Source organism: Ochotona curzoniae, unplaced genomic scaffold, assembly GCF_017591425.1.
Source record: "Ochotona curzoniae isolate NIBS_2020 unplaced genomic scaffold, NIBS_Ocur_1.0 contig_4612, whole genome shotgun sequence".
Lineage (NCBI taxonomy): Eukaryota > Metazoa > Chordata > Mammalia > Lagomorpha > Ochotonidae > Ochotona > Ochotona curzoniae.
The window spans coordinates 13,946,182-13,964,040 of record NW_024466343.1 but is presented as its reverse complement, the minus strand read 5'-3'; positions in this window follow the sequence as shown (position 1 = coordinate 13,964,040).

Below are 17,859 nucleotides of genomic sequence, written 5' to 3'. Positions count from 1 at the left end.
ATGGAAGTCAGGCTCATCTGACATTTGCAAAGACAACAGTCCGCCCGTTACCCTGGGCTTCGCAGAGTACTGTCACGATGCTCGTGTTGGAAACCCCTGACCACACACACACACACACACACAGTTCTTTGGGTTTTGTTTTTCTTTTCGCTTTTCGCTTTCCAGGTAGATGCCAGACCCAGACTGCAGTCTCTGCTTTAGCCATGATGGGATAATGGTACCACGGAATGCTGTCACTTCAAAGTCCTCCTCCTAATTCTATATAAGCACTTTCTTATTTAGCAACATGCATATCTAAAATGTTGGACCTCATATATTTTTACATGGTATATCAACTTTGAATTTTCAAAGCATATAAGTGACAAAGAAAAACTCTAAATATTTTATTTCTGAAATGCTTTGTTTGCTGTTTATGAGGATGAGAAACTTAGAAGAATCAATGATACCAGCAAGTCAGAACTAAAATTTAGCTTAGAGGGTATTTTTCTATGGAAGCAGTATATTAAAATGATTAATTTCAGAGCATAGTCTATAGCAATCTATTTGCTGCATGATGGAAATATTGTTATTTGGAAGATGTGCTCTATATTTCCTACCTTAGCCCACTGGGCTCATTCAGTTGGTTTGTTAGTAACATTGTGGTTTTGCTTTTTTTTTTTTTTTTTTTTTTTAAGAAAATACATTCCAGGAAGATGAGGAGGGAGCTCTCTGGAACCTGGGCCCAACCTCCCTGGTGAGCCCTAGGGGGTGCACCTGGATGATGGTGACGTCTAGCCTCTCTGCAGACTCTGTAACTCCTGCAGGTGCATTGCTACATAAGCAAGGACGGGACATGGAAATCTAGGCAACACACCCTTCTTTTCGTCCTTTCTTTCCCAATCTTTGATGAAGCATTTATCAGATACGTGCTGTATGTCAAACTTGTCCTTGCGGATAAGAAGATGAGCACACTGTCTGATACTGAGACTCTGAAATAAGTGGGAAAATAGCTGTGTAAACCTCACACACTGTAATACTGATAGCAGTTACACACTCATTCTGTTCTTAAAACGTGGACTGGTGTTTCTGTATGGGGGCCAAAGAACCAGTTTGGAACAGTGACATGGCCTCATTTTTGTGGAAGGTGTTAAGTGTGCTAGCTAATTATTTTGCTTTTATGGGTTGGTTGTCTGATAAAAATGTTTGTAAGAGTATAGGATTTTCTCGCAACATGAACATGAGTTATTACATAATAGAAAAAGCATTTGCATACTTCTGTGTGATGTGAAACACAATAAACCAGGTTTTTCCAGCACTTTTCCTAGGTATCATGTTCTTTTTTTCAGGCTGGATGTAAGTGTAAGAGTGGAGTGGACCGTTGATTAAATTAATATAAAACCTTTCTCAACTCACTGATGTGTTTTTTATTGTTAATAGTTACAAATAGATTTTAAAGAGTTAGGAACATATCATGTTTGTGATTACACCTAAACATCTTGGTAAATATCCACCACAATATTCATGTATTTAAGAAATATTTGTGCTTACTATAATGTTTAACACATAGTATGCACAGTATTGATATGTAATATAAAGTGATGGTAAAAAAAAATTTGTGCATTTCTTCACTGCAATGAATAGAATATAAAAGGTTAGACTCCTAAAGCTGTTCTTTTTTGGAAGGTAGGAAGCCTATTTTGTGATTGTCTCCAGTTCTATCTCACTTCAATTCTTGCCCAGAGTACTAGGTAGAATAGTCCATGCAAGAGAGAAGAAACACTGTGTTGGTGTGGCATAATGTAGACATGTTTTACTCATGAGACATCCAGGATGAATCCTCCCAAGTTGTGCCATCTGGAATGTGTGATCCCCAACATTGCCAGGTTAGCAGAATGGAGCATAGTACATGACATGGTTACCTGAGAAAATCTAGGAAAAGGGAATTAAATGATATACTTGTCCCACAGTAGATTTTTAAATGTTAGTAGTTTGTCTTCAGAATGTTCCGGAGATAGTTTTACCTATTTAGTTGTTTGGATATCACAGTATATTCTTTATTTTCACAATTCTGCAAAACATTGTTAAGCTTCCTATTTTTAGAGTTGATAACAGACTCAGATGTTAAGTGATGAACCCAAGGTCACAGAACTAGTGGGTGATAAACTAGACTTAAAAATCCTGTATTGGCAGGTGTTAGAGCAAACCAAACTAAACTGCAGTGTAGGACATGCAGATCCCATAGCAGAATTTTGTTTTCCAGTCCTGACAACTCCGCACTTGGGGTTTAGCTTGCTGCTAACACGCCTGCCAGGCAGCAGGTGCAGGCACTTGGGTCCCTGCCACTCATATATGGGAGACGGATAGAGTTCCAGGCTCCGGGATTCAGCCAGGTTCAGCCCCAATTGTTTCTAGCATTTGGGTAACAACCTAACAGATGGCAGATCTCTCGCTTTTGCTCTGCCTTTCAATAAACATTTTCTAAAAATGCTTCTTAACAGCCTGTTCTTTAAAATTTCCAATCTATTCCACGTTGTTGCAATGCCTGCTAGTATGGTTTTCTAAATGGAACTTGTTCATTTCTTAACTGAGTGCTAATAATTATCAGCACCGAACGTCATCATCTTTGGTCCTGCTGCAAGACTTGCTTTCTGCACACTGCTGCCCTGCCCATTGATTCAGGATTGAACATCCACATGTCTAACATGAGGACATAAACAGATTGGAAACTGAGAAAGGAGCATATGATCACGCAAAGGCCACTGAATAATCTGGAGCTCAGCCTGGATAATCTGGTTTCTGCTGCCCTGCCTTCAGTTTCCCTGCACACTGCTGCCCTGCCTGCATCTTCCCTGTGCAGCTTCCCTTCACGCAGCTTTCCTGCCTACACCTGCCCTGCAAACTGCTGCCCTACCTTTAGTTCACTCTTGGCAGTTAGTCTGTGTCTTGTGTCCTCTATGGCCATAAGCCCAGTGACCAGAAACTTCTGGTATTGTCTAAAGGTCCAGCAAGCTTTCAGAAGCATCTCATTGTGAAAGATGAAGTGATGGAATTAGCATCTGTCTGTGGGGGCTCAGTTTAGGGAGAATGCCTTCCTCCAGAGTGACTGTGCCTAGTCTAGCTTTTTCTGCTACATCAAATATTTCCATTCTTTTTTTTTAAATAATTATTTTTATTGCAAAGTCAGATATACAGAGAGGAGGAGAGACAGGAAGATCTTCCGTCCGATGATTCACTCCCCAAGTGACTGCAACAGCCGGTGCTGCGCCGATCCCAAGCCAGGAGCCAGGAACTTACTCCAGGTCTCCCATGTGGGTACATGGTCCCAAGGCTTTGGGCTGTCCTCAACTGCTTTCCCAGGCCACAGGCAGGGAACTGGATGGGAAGCAGAAGTGCCGGGATTAGAACCTGTGCCCATATGGGATCCGGGCGCATTCAAGTTAAGGACTTTGGCCACCGTGCCGGGCCCCAAATATTTCCATTCTTAATCCTTGTCTGCCAAGATGGTTTCAGTCTTAACTATGCTACCTGTTTAGCAAACAGCACCTGAGTGAACTGATTAGAAAAATCAATTTCTAAACCAGCAGGGGTAGAGCTGTCCTTATCCAGCAGGTATGAAGTCAGCCAGTTACTTTCTGAAGTTCCAGCTTTGCTCTCTCGAAGCCCTGCCTTGAACCAGTCTGCTAACCTGGTTTTTAACTTGATTATACATGATAAATTTTTATAGGTGTAATTTTTGATCAGTGAAGAGGTTCAGTCAAATGCTATTCTCACAGTTCCCCGGGAATGTAGTAATTTTGTGAAATAGCAGTTTGTTAACTATTTTTTTCTTGAAAAAATCCTATCTCTAAGGGCAAATAACATTTTTGTTGTAGGTTTCTTTTAGACAAAGAAGTAATAGTTTAATAAATAGGGCAAATACAAATTATATAGTAAAACTAAACTTTTCCAAACATGATTTTTCAGATTCTATCTGCATGCCTCCAAGAAAAATGGAAGCCCAAAAACCAGTCCCACAATGCTTTGGCATACACATTCCCAAATCCTGGCGGTAAATCACTGGACTTTGAAAAGCTTTGATCTTTTGAGTCTCAAGTACTATTGCCCATTTCTATCAAAGGCAAAGATCTGAGTTAATCAAATATGCTTTTAATTTAAATTCTTTGATTAGAAAAAAGAACCAGGGTAAATTTCAGAGTTGGCCTCTGACCCAGGTGCTAAGTGCCAGGAAGTGCTGTATAGCTGCGACACAGCTGCAAGGACCGTGGCCTCCCCCCCAGCTGTGAGGTCAAGTGTCTACACTTTGTGAATCTGCAAACATCGCCTAATTGTTCATTGATTATAGCTCTAGTCCCCAATTTGCACTCACAGAATGAGTGAAAAGGGGAGCTCTTCTTTGGTAGGCCTGTACCCTGGGTATAAGTAGCATCATATTCCTTCGGAAGACCACCTCCAGGATACCAGGTTTTTTTTTTTTTTCTTTTTAAACATTTATTTATTTGAAAGGCAAGGTTACAGAGAGTAGAAGGGAGTTATTCTGTCTGCTGGTTCATTCCTCAAATTTGTATGTGTTCCTCCATTCACCTGTAGTACAAACCGTTATTGCGGGGACAGAATCTTTTGGAATTTTTACAACACTAAAGTTCCTTGAAGCCTTGTGGGCTAGGCACATTCTACGATTTGGTAAGCCATTTTTCCTCTATGTATAGGAGTAATTTTCATAAGTAATTTAAAGATGAGGAAACTGCAGCAAAGAAGAGTAAACTTGCCAGAATCCCACAGCTGAGTGGGAGCTACCATTTCAAAACCAGGAATCATATTACAATTTTGTTGGGACATGTCTTCTGCTTAGTCTGATGGACTTCAAAGTTAGCTTAAGTGTTCTTATCACCCCTTAGCTGTTGAACTTACTTTTCTTCCATTTAGTTGTTCAGTACCTGTTAGGATTGCCCAGCCAGGTGTTGGGCTCCAATATTCTTATTTTATTTGAGGGACAGAGAGGTGCCACCCACTAGTTCACGTTCCAGATGGCCACGACATCCAGAGCTGAGCCAGTCAAGCCAGGAACCTGGAGTTTCTTCTAGGTAAGTGCAGCAGCTGGTGCTTGAACCCATGCCCATATGGAATGTCAGCACTGTAGATGAAAGTTGAGCCTACTGTACCATGGTTCTGGCTCCAGAGTCCGCTTTGATGCTGGCCTTAAATGAAACTCTCCAAATGGATTTCTGGCTCAACTTGTGATGCCCAGCAGTGCTTAAGGAAGAACAGCTTTCTCTGAGTGCACAATTGTGAACCCAACAGGGCTGGGGTGTCTGCAGGTTACTACATAGAAAGTTGTGTCTGCAAGATTGGCCTGGCTAGCTCTTGGCAGAGCGCCCATGAGCCTTGGCTTGCTAACCGAGTTTCTCTATGCTTGAGGCCTTGGGCTGAGCTGAAGTGGTAGGACCTGGCAAGCTTATTCCAGTTATGTCATTAAAGGTGAATGCTTCTTGTTGCCTGAGAGGCAGGGGTTCTGAACAGTGAGTCACAGAGATGGTGTTGCAAGCTCGTCAGGTTGACCCCAGCAAGCATTGTGGCTCCCCTTCCATATGTTTCACACTGTCGTGACTTCCTTGGGAAGGGACAGATGGAAGCCTGGGCTTGGCTTAGAGCTCAACGGCTTGTCTGAATCTGCAGATTCCTTCTAGTGATTTGTCAAGCTTCACAGTGATCTGTGGGATGCTTGATACAGGGATGAAGAATTGACTAGAAAACATGTCCAATGGACAATGGACATATGCATTGGAAATAAACAGCAAAGTCTGGGCTGAATATTGAAAGTCAATCTGTGGATGATTATCACTGTGGACACGAGATTACAAAGGCGAGAGAGAGAGAAACTAGAATAAGAAGCAAAAGGTGAAGACAGACAATGCTGGCATTTAAAAGGCAAGTGTAGAAGGAAAGGCCTGTTTCACGTAGTGAAGAGATGAGAATTGAACTTGAGTATCAAGAAGCTGTCAGAAGCCATCCTTACAGAGCGGAGAATTTTCAGGAAGTCCAGAAAAGATCATTGACCATTAAGATCAAGGCAGAAAACAGCAAGACAGACAGACTGTGCTCCTTAGTAACTTCAAAAATCACCTGCCTGCATGTCCTGAGTCAATCAGTCTCTTGGATGCCTACTGCCCATTGAGCCCCAAGTGCCTCGTGCACAAAGGAGACCCCAAGGTCACCAGTTCTACTTTGAGAGGTCAGCTTCCTGGACAAAAGTGGGAGGGAGCAGTGGCTGCAACCCAAGCTGTGTCTTAAATGGTGGTTAGGAGGGAACCAGTAGGAATATGGGCAAAGCATCACTTAGTTGGGCATAGGAGAGGGACCGGAAATGAAGCAGGCAAGAAACCCTGGAATTGGACCCTGGAGGGGACGATGAGAGTTATCTTGAATGCATTGAAGGACATGATGCAGAGGCATGAAATCCAAAGAATCACACTTTACACTGGTGGTTCTGTAGAGAATGACCTGAGAGGCAAAGCTCTTAGAGTGACAGCACTTGTCACAGGCTTTATGAAGTTCTTTCGTTTGCAGTTTCTAAATGAGTTTATTCTGTTGCCTTAAATAATGTCCCTGAGAAAAATAGGACCCTGTGTTGTGCTTTTGTACATTTCTTCTTTCTTTCCAAGCTGAGCACGTGGTTCCTAATAGAGCATTTGGAAAAATATATTTTATGCTGTGACCCTTTCTTACCATGCATGCCTTTCAGGAAATTGGAAGGAGTCTCTATTGAAAATTGATTCCAGAATTGAAATTATCCTAGGATTCAATATTTTAGGAGGCAAGTCTTCTACTGCTATAACTAGGACTGCACTATATTTCTGGAAAAATCCATTTCTATTAACTTCATTTAATTAATGTGGGGGTTTTAGCCATCCCTTCTAATATTATAACATGGATAGGAGTTGTTGTATCAGATTCATTCTAGATGATGGCTAAGTTATCTTAGGAGCAACAGCTAAGACCTGGCCTCCAGCACACTGCTAGCACTAAATCTGCACTGTTACCATTGGCGATATACCTAGGGAACTTGTGGCAGTATGGGGGTCTGGAGGGAGATCCTAGGGCTCCCTTTGGCAAGCCCTGGGACAGAAAGACTGGACCCTCCTCACCTGGGGGACTCACAGTTGGTGATGCCAGGAAGCAGCCATGACTAGCATACGTTTCTGCTGGTAGCCACCCTTAGGGAAGGTGGTGATAGTTATGAGTTCTCAGGTGTGCTGGTCCAGAAAGGCTTTCTTCAGGAACTGCACCATGGATGATGCCTCCCAATCAAGGTTTCTCTGCCTTTTTTAAATTAAAAGAGACAGAGAAAGATATTTTTCATCTGTTGGCTTGAGACTCAAATAGCCACAACAACCAGGTCTGTGCCAGGTGGGAAGCAGGAACCAGTAGCTTCATCCTGGGCTCCCTCATGGGTAGCAGGGGCCATCTTCTGTCTATTCAGATAAATTAGCAAGTGCTGGACCTGGCACAGTAGCCTAGTGGTGAAAATGCTCGCCTTGACTGTGCCAGGATCCCATATGGGCACAAGTTCTAATCCTGGCAGCCCTGCTTCCCATCCAGCTCTCTGCTTGTGGCCTGGAAAAGCAGTTGAGGATGACCCAAAGCCTTGGGACCATGTACCCACATGGGAGACGTGGAAGAGTTTCCTGGCTTCTGGCTTCAGATCAGTGCAGCTCCAGATGTTGCGGCCACTTGGGGAATGAGTCAATGGACAGAGGATCTTTCTGTCTCTCCTCCTCTCTGTATATCTGATTTTCCAATAAAAATAAATAAATCTTCAAAAATATTAGCAAGCACTGATTAAAAGTAGAGTTACTGGAACTTGAACCAGTATTCCAGTATGGGATGTTGAAGTTGCAAAATGGTGTCTTATTCCACTGTGGCACATTGTCGCCCTCTTCTCAAATTTAACCTGGTGTGTTTTTGTAGAATGAAAGGAGACAATCAGGAGTTTCAGAATTAGAGTCTTCACCTAAAAGAGTAAAATTAAACAACTAATATGTAATCATGTATTTTATTTATCCCACTATATCTGAAATATTATCACTGCTAATATGACAAATTAGTTCACATTTTTATACTAATCTTGAAAATCCAGTGTAAATAATATTTAATGTATGTCTGAATCTGGACCAGTTGCCTTTCAAGTGGTCAGTTCCTTCCATGTTCCTGATGTTCTACCGAGTAGGAAGAGAATATGTCAAGAGGAAATGAATGTTCCACTCCTTTTAAGTGAAGGCAATTTATTTTCTGGAGTACTCTAAGGAAACTTTTTGCTGCCATTTAATTCCATCCTCCGTTTGCCAATGAAGCACTTCGTATATAACAAAGACTCAAGGGGAGAGAAAAACACAAATGGAATAAAATTGATGCCCTTAGTTTGGTGAAACGGGCACTAAGATAATCACCAGGTTTGATGATGTTACCTAATGTCTTTGGAAAACTTCAAGACAGAACTGTACCTCCCCATGGCATCGCGTTGTTGACTTGCTCATCCCCGTCACCACATCAGTTCTGTTTCTGGGACCTGTATTTCTTCAGATGTCACTGTATTCCTTTTCTATGGCTGCGCAGTGAATCTGTACAGACATGGAGGCTTAGGGGCCAGGGGTCATCTCACGGGTTGTGCTCCAAGTGTCTGCCCAGACTGTGGTCTCCATGCTAGCTCCGTGGAAGCTCGAAGCTCGAAGCTCACCCACGGTGTTCTCAGAAGTCAGCCCCTTGCAGCTGTGGGATGGAGACCTTCAGCTTCCTGCTGGCTATGGTCACTGGCCTACTGGTCACTGCCATTCCTCTCCAGGTGACTGTGTCCTCATAGGGAACCTGTGACAGAGCAATTTGCCTTTCCAAAGCTAGCAACAAGTCTCCAGCAAGAGATACCCTACAATGTTCAACAAGCTTCCTCTAACCATTAGGCAACTGTGTGTGTAATGATAGACACATCATTGTGTATGTATTGCAAGCATGCCATCAGCTTTGCTGCGGCTTTGTTCACCAGAGTAAGACAACGTCATGCAGGCGGGAATCAGCTCATGTGGAGTCCGCCCACACTTTTAGCCCTAGTTCCTGTGCCAGATCTCTAGAATAGTGAACCTTTCAGGCATTCTCTTAGTCCTCACTTTGGTCACCTTAGATCTCTCAGATTACAGTGAAAAGAGCTTCAGATTATACACAGACCTGTGATTGCTGCCATCAGGAGGTGTGCAAGGGGAGCAGATTGATTTCAGGCGTCTGAGTTTTCTGTGCTGTGTGATAATTTTATCTCCACTTGGATTGGATAAAGCTGGGTCCAGTTTAGTGCCTAAGAGCGCACCACTGGATAAACACAGTGAGAATAGTGCTGTCCTGGCAGAGGTCTGAGGCCCAGGGGGCACAAAAAAAACAGAATTCCAGAAGCGCCTCACAAACATATCTAGTGGTAAACTTATGTGCTGAGCTGTTGTTTAGACATCCTTCTGGGTTTCCTCTGTAAAGACCATTACCATTTATCTGGTTCATACAGGAAAATAAAATAATGCAAATTTTTGGAAAACTGGTTGAAATTGGTGGAAAGAGCAACGGACATGAATGACAGGGCTTAAAGTGAAAGTCCAGCTGTAAGCATAACGTTTCTCTAATGTAGTCGTTTTAAAGTAATGTATACACCAGCTGCTGGCCCAGAAACTGCCAGCCAGACCTCCATGTTCATGGCTATCATGGAGGGGCCTCTGGACAACAATGCTCTCTGTCCTGGGCAAAGTCCTAGGCCCCTTGTCTGTTAGCCACATCCTCAAACAGCATTGGCTTCCAGCCCCTGCTGTGTACTCCACAAACAACAGATCAAAGTGCGGACAATCACTCTGAACATGTGAATTTTCAGAAAATTTTCCCCTCCATGCACATACACACACAGTAGCAGAAACATTTCAGGTGAATTCACACAGACCATTCTTACTTAAGTTGTTTCTTTCCAGTCTATGCACCAATTTTTAACACCTGGACTTTCCTGGACAGTAAGCATTTCCAAATAAACAACCTTACATACCTGTTTGTTTGTTTAGGATAAATTCCTGATTGAAATAGTTAAGGCAAGAGATATGTATACTTTTGTACTCCACGTATAAAGGAGTTTCAAAAAGTTCATTGAAAAAAATGAATTAAAATAGGTCTAATTTTGTGCAAAGATTTTTTTTAAATTCATGTGTAGTTTCTTTTACTTATAATACACACTTTCCATGAACTTTTTGAAAACCTCTTGCATACCTGTGATGTATGTTGTCAAATGGCACTTGCACTAACACCATATGAATGAATCCAGATGCTACTTTTTTATGTTGTTCCTATATTTGCTGCTTTAATAGTGTGGCTTATTCTCCTTAGCTTTTATTTTTTCAAAGATGTATTTTTTTTTTTATTTGAAAGGCAGAGTTACAGAGAGAAGAAGAGAGAGAAAGGGATCTTCCTATCCACTGATTCCCTCCCCAAATGGTTGCAATGGTCAGAGTTGGGCTGGTCTGAGGCTGGGACCAAGGAGCTTTTTCTGGATCTTTCAGGTCAGTGCAGGAGCCACACACTTGGACTATCTTCTATTGCTTTCCCAGATGTATTAGCAGTGAGATGAATAAAAAATGGAACAGCAGGAACTAGAACTGGCATCTCTGTGGGATGCCAGTGCTACAGGTTGAGGCTTGGTATATGCTTTCCCATGGTGCCAGTCCTGCTTTTGCTGCTTTTACTACTGAAACTGAAGGAGCGCTTTCACCATATTTATTGGTCATTTATGTCTTTTCTCCATAGAGTTTGTTGTTGTTGTTGTTGCTACTTTCCAATAAGATCTACTGTGAGCACTCCAATTTAAAACTACAAATCACCCTGATCCTTTCTCCCACTGTAATTTTCATATTTTTATTTATTAAAAAATACTGCTTCCTCAGCCAGTTCTGGGAAGTGGAATGAATATCACACATGCAACCTCCTCCTTGGCTTAGACAAGACAGCTCTTACATCTCGGAAGTCGCCTTTGGATGAAGGGGATGGTTACTGGACCTTCATATAAAAAAACATAGCTAAAGTAAATAGAGTACAGAATTAGCCAAATTCCTAATTTGCTTTCTTTTTTTAAAGATTCGTTCTTTCTTTATTGGAAAGGCACATTTACAGAGAGAAGGGGAGACATAGAAAGATCTTACATCCGCTGGATCACTCCCCAAATGGCTGTAACAATTCAAAGCCAGGAGACAAAAAAGCTTCTTCTGGCTCTTCCACGTGAGTGCAGTGTTGGGCAATCTTTCGCTGCTTCCCTAGAATAGAAAGTGGAGCAGCCTGGACACAAATCAGTGGCCATATGAGATGCCAGCCCCTAACGGTGGAAGATTAACCAGTTGAGCCTTTGTGCCACTCCCTGAACTCCTAATTTCCAATTCACGTACATATACACAAGCATAGAGATATAAATGTTAATATATACTCATGCATAAATATCTCAACATGTTAAATATTTTAACATATCTGAAATTGATACACTTTTTGAGAAATATGTTTTAAGCGCAATTTGTATATTAAATGTACTTGGTTTGCTTTCCTGAAAATTTGTCATTAAATTCATTATGATTATCCAGTTGAGTACATGTTAAAATTAATACAAAAATAGGTCCTAAGGCCCGGCATGGTGGCGCAAGTGGTTAGGTTCCTCGCTTTGCACGCCCCCAGATCCCATATGGGTGCCGGTTCTAATCCCGGCAGCCCCCGCTTCCCATCCAGCTCCCTGCCTGTGTCCCAGGAAAGCAGTCGAGGACAGCCCAAGGCTTTGGGACCCTGCACCCATGTGTGAAACCTGGAAGAGGCTCCTGGCTTCGGATCGGCATAGCATTGACTGTTGTGCTCACTTGGGGAATGAATCATCGGACGGAAGATCTTCCTCTCTGTCTCTCCTCTCTGTATATCCGCCTTTCCAATAACAATAAAATAAGTCTTTAAAAAAAAATAGGTCCTAGCACAATTGAATTTGTCTATCCCATGTTCATAAATTCATATTTCCTTGCACTGAGTCCCATTTTCACTTTCTTTGATGCTCCTGGTAGTTAAGTCTTGCCCTGTAATTTTTGCTTTTAATTTTGGTTTTGATACCTCTTTATGTCTTAATAACAAAAACAATGTATTTTTTCAACTGTCTCAAAAATAATCTTTTATTAATGCAGGGAGTACAGTTCTTTCCATTCATACATGAGTACAGTAGTGGCTTTCCTAACTGCAAAAGCCATCTCATTTAGTTGAGTAGCACTAGTGAGCAGCTCTGAGTTAGAAATGTGTGTATTCTACCGTATAAGGGTGCTGCGTGGGGCTGTTCAACACAACTGTAGCAATGTATTTTTGTGAATGAGATTTGGCAATGTAACATACATCCTCTAGAAAAGACATGGTGTAATTAGTCTTAATATTTTCTAAAGTTGAGACTGTGGGTTATTTCTTGAACAGCGTGATGTCGGGATCTTTTTTCCTCACAAGTCTTTATTAAACCAGGGAGGAAAAGCACAAGAAGGTGATATTTGACAACTTCAGCCCTCTTGAAATATTACGATGTGAAGACTGCAAAGGTGTCTCCGAGAAGCACAATAACAATCTTATACTGTTCTAAGAACTTAGGATCCTGTAGATAATGCTAGTTTGGCAAATTTTTTTTCTGTCAAAGGAGAGATAATAAACAATAGATCAAATTTATGATATTAGTTATTTTTATAATGATAGGAAAATTTTCATAATGTTCTTATAAATTAGACTTTTAAGAAAATATTAATAATCAGCTTTAGTTTGTCCTGTCATTAAACGTAATTGCAAATATTAATTGCTTAATACTGATCTGCAATGAAGTTATACATACTTCACCATTGAAAATGCCCTTTCACACAGATATGTATTGTCCATTCTAACATCCATGCATGAACATGTAATTTTAATTGAGCTTTCTTATTGTTTAGAAGGCACTATACATTTGGATTCTTGTCTTACTGTCAGCCTTTTTTGCTTGTTACTAAAGTGCAAGTTATCATTTGCAATTTAAAGTCAGACAGAAGCTCTTTAACTGCATAGTTAAATGGACTTTGAAATAAGGACATTTTCTTTGCGCTTGCACCAATGTCCAAATAGTGCTGTGGAATTATGCTTGGAGCTCAGAAGATACACCTGCTATCAATTTGTGTGAGAATGGCTTTCTTTTACTTTTAATCATTGGCAACATGAAAGTATACAAAGAAGCATAAAGTAATTTGGGTTGTTTTTAGTTATGGTCAAAACACCATCACAGCAAAATAATTTTCCCCATGTAAGTGTTGCCTTGCCTTGCAATTTCAGGCTGAATTCATTAATGCCCATTAATGCAGCTGCAATAAAACCTCATTTCCACAGTTATTCATGTCTGAAAATAGCGAATGAGGGTGATTTTTCTTGTTTAAAAAAATTCAAACTTAGTCCTGTTATAAAAAATTACAGTAAAAATTTACTGCTGCTAAACCACCAAATTGATTCATACAGGAAAGTTTGGATATTCAGCTGCTTTTTCTGACATGCACTCATGGAACTGACAATGGTTAGTCAACAAAAATGAAGGAAATTCACTGCTGGTAACACTGATTTAATGGCCTGTGGCTCTAGTATCATTGCAAAATAGATTCAGATGGAATCAACTCTGTGTTATCTGCTGCGCCACCATCAAGTGTACCACATCTTAGGAGAGTCTCCTTCATTTGTGCTGAATCAGTGGTCTCAACAGCTCTGAAAATATTCTCACATGTAGCTGTTCCATGCTAGCTATACCCAGCAGCTAATTCTTTTATAACTTCACATCTGTCTTTGAAATTAACAACTGGACAGTAATGCCCACTCACTCCTCATCAAGGAAAACCATTCAAAATCACCTTCCTTTTGTTTTTAGAATTTATACATTTACTTATTTGTGCATTTGAAATACAGAGTGACAGGGAAGGAGAATGAGAGCTGGTGTGGGGTGGGGAGAATGAATGCCTCCATGTGCTATTTTACTCTCCAAATGTCCTCAACAGCCAGGGCTGGGCTTGCCAAAGCCAGGATCCAGGAACTGCATTCACGTCCTCCCATGATAGTCACAGGAACCCAAGTAACCGAGTCTCCCAGGCACATGCTCAGGAAGCTGAATCTGAAGAGACAGGCCTTCATCCCCAGCACTCCAACATGTGATGCAGATGGTTCATGCGCAGCTTACCCTGCCAGACTGGAATGCCCAAGCCTGCCTTAATGGTCTGCCTTGCTGTTGGTGTTGCTCCCAGTGCCTCTAATTTTTCAAGTGTTTTTTGCTGCCAAAAAAGCAAATAGCCTCAATAAGCTCATTTTGCTAGAACACATAGCTTCAGCCAACTCAATTAAATGCATTTAATTAACTTACTACTGTTAAACAACTCTTCTCACTTGGGTAACAAATGAATCCTTTGGAAACTTCATTTTGTTACAGTCTTATTTTTAATTGTAATTTTACCATTTTTCTGAGCCTTATTTTCACAAGTCAGGAATCTGTGCTGAATTCTTAGTCTGATAATGTTACCATACATTGTACTCTCTTAGCACAGTCAGAACATCAACACATAATAAAACAATGGTTTGATGCCTAAGATGATAAAAATAACCCACACCCCACTATTCTTTAAGACCGTAACAATAAGGATTTGCTTTTCTTCTTGTCTTGTCTTGCTGTGGCGGTTATGCATAGGAAGCAGTTTTAAAATTTTTAAACACTACTATGAGATGAAACACGTGTGACTTCAACCATTGCCATTTTATAACTGCAGTTAAAAGCATGCAGTTGTAACTGAGCAGCAGTGTCATTCTGTGACAGCACGCAGGCCCTGTCACAAGTATCAAAGGCACCAGAGAGAGCAAGCAGAGGAATGAAAATGGCTGTGTTTCTACAAAATTTTCATCATAAGCACTGAATCTGATTTTTCTGTAATCTGTGCATTTTACCAGATACTCCTTTGAGGAAAATAGGAGGGGGCTTGATCGAGCAAGGATCTGTCTTGCTTGGTGCTAGACAAGGAGATATAGTTGACAGCAAATTCCAGGTCAGTTTGATCTACAACTTGCTGATCAAATTCCACATTAAGTGTTGGAAACCCAGATGGAGATAACTTCTTCACAAGGAGAATTTCGCAAGTTGTGTAACACACCATTGAAAGAACATTGCCAAGTGTCCCAGCACAAGACATCAACATGTAGTTGGAAACACAGGACCAAGTGTCCTTCTTTCAGTATATGGAGATGGAAATGCCTGAGGAGGTAGTCGGCACCCCACACTCATGGCTGGTCTATCTGAGCAGAAGCGCTGCAGCTGCGGTGTCATGGGTAAGGCTGACAAGTGCGTTTGTTGGCACCCTATGTGGGCACAGGTTCACGTCCTGGCTGCTCCATTGATGATCCAGCTTTCTGCTAACACACCTGGGAAAACAGCAAAAGTTGGCTTGAGACTTTGGGCTCCTGTACCCACACCAGAGACGTGGAAGAAAGGATGTGCTCATCCAGGCAAAAGTAAAATCCCACAGAATTTCAAAGAGAACCCTCACTTCCAAGGTCAATGTGCACTTCCAGAACATTGCTTATTTACCTTCTACAACCTTAAAATGCTTGTGGTTCCTTTGGGGTTTAAATGTTCTTATATATTTATTTAAATAGAGGGGAGCGAGCAAGCGAGAGAGAGAGAGAGAGAGAGAGAGAGAACCTCCTGTCTGCTGGTTCATCCCCCAAAATGATGCACAGAGCTGAGCCAGGCTGATGCCCCAAGTCAGGAAGTCCATCCTGTTATCCTGCATGGGTGAGTCTAGTCACTTGAGCTGTATCCTGCTGCTTCCCATGAAGCCCATTAGCATGCAGCTAGAATGGGGGCAGAGCTGGCACTCAAACCCAGCCACTCTGATGTAGGTGGGATATGAGTGTCCCAACCAATTCAGTCCCAACTAGTAGGGAAACTCTAGCCTCCTTTTCTGGTTCCTGTTTTAAAATTCAGAGGGCCTATTATTTTCTGCCTGTGTGTATCCCGCCCCATAAGAAGCCAGGATGTCAAGAGCCAAAGGACAGGTGCCCTTGAAGTCCAGGTGAGTTTGCCCTTCAAGATAATATAACCAAAGCACACTAATAAGGGAGGCTCTTCTGTGTTCAATTGTAGAATCTACAAATGCCAAAGTGTGAACAAATCTAAATAAAACAAGACATAAGCTGTAGGAGGACATTGTGACCCTGGAAGGTCAGCGAGCACAGGTTTACACTTCATTGGACAGTATTTGCATGACAACAACCAAATGGCTACCTTTGGTATAAACAGCATGTAAATGAGAACACCTGATGGAATATACAAAACAAAAGGAATTCCAATCAAGAGAGGGAAACAGTATGGACTCTCAGTGTATAAGGTCTGATGCCCCTAATAAACTTCGGCTTTGACCATCAGTCAGGGTCCACGCGTGTTATTATCGGCTCCGTGCACCAAGTCCATCGCTGCAGGACAGCGACAATAAGCCACATGGCTTAATAGAAAAATTCATATAGCTTGACCAGCCAGGTCAGAACTGCATGTCCATCTTCTCTTGGGTCAAATGCAAATTATCTGAGTCTTGGAGATTGCTTCCTTAGCCTAAACCAACCCAGAAATTTGTCTTTAGTTTTGAAAAGGAGATCTGCAGTCTGCAGACCAGAGAGCATTTAGCAGCAAACTGGTCAAGTGCTATTTACAAAGGTTCAGGCCAGAAGAGTGTGACAAACAGCTTCCCAGAGACGGAATCATCCACCCATTCTGAGAAATGGAGAGACAATTTTAAGTGACTCATCTAGCATAGATGCAGCCTATTAAATTGTCTATTTTTGAAATTTATTTTATAAAGCTTTCAAAGGCTTCTAAATACATTTTCAGCTCTGTTATGGCCTGTGACAGCATTATTAAAAAGAAAATGAGTCTAAATGTGTAAAAGCTAATGGGCTCATCCTCCCACTGTGAAACATGAGGCAGCTAACATCTTCTACCACTTTCTCCTAGTCTCCTACATGCAGACATTGACTTCGTGGGACGAACTTGATGGTGGGAGGACATGCAGGTTAGAAACCTTATAGAATTATACGTTCAGGTCCCGAGTCTGTCATGGACAACCTGTGCTCTTTGGGGAAAGTGGTTCAACCTCTCTGAGCCTCAGTCTGTTCAACCACAAGAAGGACAAGCCCAGTTCAGAGCTTGGGAATGGTGCAGATGACATTGCCAATACAGGGTGAACACTGTTTGGGTCAGCGCTGAGTCAAGGCCCCTCCACTTAGCTGACTATTTTATCAGTGTGGAGGCTTCTACTCTGAAACAGGAGAATCATGTGTAGGGAGGTGCAAGGCTTTTAAGGTTAAGAAACTCACAAATGAAGTTTCCAGATCACACCTCCCTCCTCCTCCGGCATTTGGCATCCACAATAGGCAGGATAGCATCACCTTCAGACAACACCACTATCTCTTTTCTGGAGATGAATGAATAGAGCTTAGGCAAGGTTCAGAAGTTCACAGCCATCACGCAGTTACAGAGCAGCCCAACAAGAAGCCAGCCTATGACACTGAGTCCTGCAGAGCCGCCCCCATCCCCCAACTCCATGAAAAGGGCAAGCAAGCCGCTGAGTCAGGAACAGAGCAGAGTGTCTCTTGAGTGGCATCCACGTGTCCACTTTCACTGCCTCAAGTCTGACCCTGGGGCAACTTCTGCAGGGAGCTCAGCTGCCTCAGGCCCCTCCCCTGCTGAGCAATGTGTGTGTGTGTGGGGGGGGGGAGGGGGGCAAGTCTCCATTGCAGTGCAAATCTCACCATGCATCCCCTGCTGCTCAA